We start from the raw sequence: 6,000 nt of genomic DNA, 5'->3' as shown, positions 1-6,000 counted from the left end.
AAAGGGGTAGAAACAAAAGCAGAAACCAAGTATGGAGCAAAAGTGTCTCAAGAAGGGAAAGAATGCTCTCAGTTAGAGAAAAACAGGCAGGGAGATGCCAGGCAGAAGTAGTTGGCATTAAAACCCAGGATTGCCTACATCTCCAGCCCCTGCCCAGGCAGTTTTCCTTGTCTCCAAGAGCTGCAGCTGATGCCCAGAAGAAGCATGTCTAGCACCTGGCAGTCCATCCTTTGGGTCCTGGTTAGATACATGACTTCCCAAGTTTTCTCTGGCCTACTGCAAATTCATATGACCTTTCCAACTTTAGCTATGTCAAAGGATCAGCTAAATACCTGGCTAGTTTTGGAGGCACATGGTTGGGAACATTCTTAAGCCCCCCATGGAAAGCAGTAAATATATCATGTAAAACAATGGTTGTCAGAAACGCTTTGAAGTGGATGATGAATGCAAGCTTTCTATGAGAAGTTCAGTGCAAGATCCCAGCAGTAGCTGCTGATGCTCTGGGTGAAGGGTGGAATGGAATGTGGTCTGAATCAGTGGTGGGAATGGCAAACAAGCTTTTCCCCATGAAGCAAGGTGTCTTGACTCATGTCAGCGTGCACTTACTGTTGAGTAAGGGGCATGCATTCCTGTTATAGACCAAGGAGACAGGAAGCCCATGTCTTTTTGAAGATGCATTGTGAATACCAATCTGAGTGTTCTCAACTTGGTTACGAGAGAGAGAGAGAGAGAGAGAGAGAGAGAGAGAGAGAGAGAGATATGCTGAGACTGAGAGATACTTCTGTGCCTTGATGTTTGGGGTCCAAAAGAACTAGGAGAATCTGAAAAGTTTTCAAACTCTCTAAAGAAGATGATGTCTACCAATATGTTGTCAGAAAGCCCTTAAACAAAGAAGGTAAGACGCCCAGGACCAAAGCACCTGAGATTCAGTGTCTTGTTATTCCATGTGTCCTGTGACACAAATACTGACCTAATGTTCTGAAGAAAAAACACACTAAGGAAAAGAAGGTGGCGGCTACAGAATATGATAAACTTTTTGTCAAGAGAAGGAGGAAAGAAAACCATGGGGGATGCCGAGAGATGTCCTCACAGAGAGCTTCTACATCTGAGTCCAATCAGTAATAAGTCTTTTTTTTATTTTTTTATTTTTTAATTTATTTATTTATTAAAGATTTCTGCCTCCTTGGCCTGGGTCTGAAAAAGCATGGGATAAAACCGGACTTGCTGAACATAGCGAACAATGAGGACTACTGAGAACTCAAGAACAGTAATAAGTCTTTAAGAGTTAAAAAAAAAGGGGGGGTGGAGAGATGGCTGCTCTTCCAGAGGACCCAGGTTCAATTCTCAGCACCCACATGGCAGCTCACAACTTCTGTAAGTCCAATTCCAGGGCATCTGACACCCTCCCATAGACATACACGCAGGCAAAACTCCAATGCCCACAAAATTAAAATAGGTAAGTTTTTTTTTTAAGTAACAAATAAATGATCAGATACTGAATATAAAAAAGGGGTATAGTGATCTTCTGAGGGCTCCGAGGTACTGGGAAGTGGCTGCATTAACCAAGATGGTGGTGAAGTCACATGGTTCTCACATCTTCATGATGCTACTAACCAAGATGGTGCTATGTCATGTGATTGTCTCAATCTTAATGACATCCTTAACAAAGATGTCCCACGGTTGTCTCTATCTTTATGGTGTCATCAGTCAAGATGGTGACAAACTACATGGCTACTTTTTGCTTATAGTGAACTCAGTTCTATGATAAACTGAGCCCATCCCCCATCTTAATGGTTGATATAGGAGACCCCATTGTGGGTGGTGCCACCTTTGAGCAGGTGGCCTGGGTTGAATAAGAAAGCAGGCTCAGCAAGCCAGTAAGCAGCACTCTTCCACGGCTTCAGCTTCAGTTCCTGCCCTCAGTTTCCTGCCTTGAGTCCCTACAGTGGCTTCCCTTCGTGATGGACTGGAAGACAGAAACTGAAATAAACCCTTTCTTCTACAAATTGCGTTTGGTCATGGTGTTTATCACACAAGTAGAAACCAAATTAATATGGAAATCAATTTGTTCAATTTATATTACTAATTTAGTAGCTTTGCGTGACACTTTTATTAAGTTAGAAAAGCAGCTGCCTGGGGTCATGTGGTCTAACCACACACCAAGTGACTAATTTCCTCCCATCCCCCACCTTAGATTCAAGGTTTTCCAGTACCCAGGGAGGTCTCTTGCAGTGCTCAATCTCTCCTTAGTTGGGGCAGGAAGGATTATGTTGAATAAATTTGGGAAGTCTCTGGGCTGGCCAGAAGGATTTGTTTCCTCTGTCTGGGAGAATATGTTTCCTTTCTTTGTTTTTCATGCTGCTTGTTTTGTTCTGTAAATTCCCATTCTGATCCTTAATCCTTAGATGCTCAATATCCCATCCCTAAGGAGGAAATTTCTTACATCCCTTGGAGGCATGACCCCTCCCTCTTTCACTCTTGAGCACCAGCTAGAATTCCCAACTACTAAGGAAATACTTTGCTCTCCCCAACAGCATTTCTTATTCCTGGCCTGCACACAGACTTGCTTAGGCCCTTTTCTGCATTGCCAAAAAATGTTTCGTAATGGAATAGTTATTGATCCAAGAGTGGGTTCACCCGAGACCTTGGGGACACTTATCTCTCAAGGGAGGGGAATCCAAACACTCTCCCAGATGGGTTTGAAACCCAGGATAAACCTCCAAATTCTTAGAAACAAAGAATATTTTCAGTCAGTGTCACACAAAAGAACACAAAAGCAAAAGTATCTTGCCGAGGCAATTCTTTTTTTAAATATATATTTTCTTATTGAAATATTTCTGCCTTCTCCCTGCTTCCCATTTCCCTCCCCCTTCCCCCACTCCTCTCCCCCTCCCTCTCCAGTCCCAAGAGCAGTCAGGGTTCCCTGCCCTGTGGGAAGTCCAAGGTCCTCCCCCTCCATCCAGGTCTAGGAAGGTGAGCATCCAAACAGGCTAGGCTCCCACAAAGCCTTAAGGTTGGCAAGAGACTTGACTCTAGAGGGGTTCCTAGGTGTCCAGGGAGATGTCCCCAGCTAGTTCCTTGGGCAGCTGAGGAGAGGGAACCTGAAATGGCCCTATCCTATAGCCATACTGATGAATATCTTGCATATCACCTTAGAACCTTCATCTGGCGATGGATGGAGATAGAGACAGAGACCCACATTGGAGCACCGGACTGAGCTCCCAAGGTCCAAATGAGGAGCAGAAGGAGGGAGAACATGAGCAAAGAAGTCGGGACCACGAGGGGTGCACCCACCCACTGAGACAGTGGAGCTGATCTATTGGGAGCTCACCAAGGCCAAGGCAATTCTTTTTGTAAAAAGGGTTTGTAGAAAATAAAAATGAGGCTAGTAACACACCAGGAAGCCTGCCTTTTATCTCCAACAGAGGCGAGGTTTCTCAGTCTCAGTAATTGGTACAATAGGTGAGGAGCATGCAAATAGATGGAATTAGAAAACACTATCCTGAGTGAGATAACCCAGACTCCCAAAAAATGAATATGCTATGTACTCATTCATAAGAGGATACTAGCCATAAACAACATTAAGCCTATAGTCCATGATCCTAGAAAAGCTAAGTAATAACGTAAACCCATGGAAAAACATATAGACCCACCTAGGAATGGGAAACAGACAAGATCACCTGACAAAATTGGGAGCAAGGAGGTGGGAGGGGGCAAAAGGAAGGGGAGAAAGGGAGGGTTGTGGAGAGCTTGAGGGAATGGGATAGTTGAGATGGAGGAAGGACAGATATGAGAACAAGGAAAGAGATATCTTGATTGAGGGATCCATTATGGGGTTAGCAAGAAACCTGGCTCTAGAAAAATTCCCAGGAATCCACAAGGATGACCCCAGCTAACACCCTAAGCAATAGAGGAGAAGGTGCCTGAACTGGCCTTGGCCTATAGTCAGACTGATGATTATCTTAAATATCACTATAGAACCTTCCTCTAACAATAGATTGAAACAGAGGCAGAGAACCACATTGGAGCACTGGACTGCGCTCCCAAGGTCCAGTTGGAAGAGTGGAAGGAGTGTGAGTATGAGCAAGGAGGTCAAGACCATGAGTGGTTCATCCACTGAGAGTTTGCCTGAGCTAATGGGAGCTCACCAACTCCAACTGGACGGGGAGTGTACGAGCATGAGATCAAACTAGTCCCTCTGAATGTGATTGACAGTTGGGGCAGACTGAGGGGCCACTGATAGTGGCACTGGGATTTGTCTCTACAGCATGTACTGGCTTTTTGGTATCCTATTGTCTTTGGATGTATATCTTGCTCAACCTAGATGTAGAAGGGAGGGCCTTGGACTTGCCACAGGGGAGGGTGCCTTGTCCTCTCTTAGGACTGGAGGGGGGAGAGGTGGGAGGGAGTGGGAATTTGGATTGGTATTTTTTAAGTAATAAACTAAAAAAAGGTAATAAATAAAATCAGCTTCCAACAACTACTTGTATATAAAATGAAAATGAGAAACATTTAGCATATCTAAATATATGTACAAATAAGCAAAAAAGCAAAGCTACACTCAGTGATTGATCATGAGGTTATAATTAATCTGTATCTTCTTTCCTCTAATATTCATTTTGCATTTGTCCCGTTTTCACACAGAACCTTAAAAAAATTTTGTACCTGATGGAGCCGCCCAAACTTTCATTCCTAAGGAGCCCAAGTTCTTGATCATTCTGCCCACTTTTGGTTGCTGTAGTTCTTAACCTTTACCCTGGACACTGAAGTACCAAAAAGCACACTAAATAATTGCTTCTGGATCGCACAACTGAAACCAGTGACATAACTTTTCTTGACACAGGGTCTTACTATGCAGCCCTGGTTGGCCTGAATTTGGTGTTGTAGACCAGGCTTGCCTCAAATGCACGGAGATCCTCCTGCCTCTGTCTCAGAGTGCTGAGAGTAAAGGTGTGTGCAACCATGGCAGGCTGAATTAATTTTCAAACCCCCTTCATTGGCAGAAGGAGCCACAAATGTCTAAAGTGTTTGTCCTTCCATTTTGTGCCTTTTGGCAGAAAACATCTAAGTTCCTTTGGGAGTAAGATTTCCAAACTGGTAGAGGTCAAAGTTGCTGAACCATGAAGTAAAACTCTTCATTCAGCTGTAATACTGACAGTAGCTACTCCCATTTATACCTCTTGATTCTAGGAATAAATTCTGGCTATGAAATAGAACTACATGATGTTCTCTAGCTTCAAATATATGTTTCACTTTTAAAAAAAATCTTCAGTTGGTTCCCCACTGGGATCACAATTGACTATTTAGTAAATGACTCTTAACTTTTGAATGTTTATATGACTAGAACTAGAATTAGATGACTAGAACTAGAATAGCTGAATTAGTCTAGTAAATTTATCCATTAATAATGTTCCTTTATTACAACTCTACCTGTACTCTCCATTCCTGTAGCTCCCTCAACCTCCAATCCATACACTCAATTCTTTTGCGCTGTGATGGTTACCAAATGTAGGGTCTCACGTGCTACGCAAACATACCACAACTGAGCTTTATTTTTCAGCTCAAGAATAGTTTTATGAGCTAGGGTCTGAACTCTATAGCCCAGGCTGGCCTTGAACTGGCAGCAACTCTCCTGCCCCAGCTTTTAGTCCTTTGATAATAGAGGCAAGCATACAAGCTAGGAACTAGCTCAAGCTTTATTCCCTTCCATCTGCTGGACCTTTTAACCCTTCCCTGCCCACAGGCCTGTGGGTTGCAATGAGTTTTTTTTTTTTTTTTTGGTTTCTCGAGACAGGGTTTCTCTGTGGTTTTGGAGCCTGTCCTGGAACTAGCTCTGTAGACCAGGCTGGTCTCGAACTCACAGAGATCCGCCTGCCTCTGCCTCCCGAGTGCTGGGATTAAAGGCGTGCGCCACCACCGCCCGGCTGAGATTTTTATTTTTATTTGGTTTCTTAAGACAGGGTTTCTCTGTTTAATAATCCTTGCTGTCCTGGAACTAGC

This window comes from Microtus oregoni, unplaced genomic scaffold, assembly GCF_018167655.1.
Source record: "Microtus oregoni isolate MIOR12 unplaced genomic scaffold, Mior012 000099F_ref0000060, whole genome shotgun sequence".
Taxonomy (NCBI): Eukaryota; Metazoa; Chordata; class Mammalia; order Rodentia; family Cricetidae; genus Microtus; species Microtus oregoni.
This window is presented reverse-complemented; position numbering follows the sequence as displayed.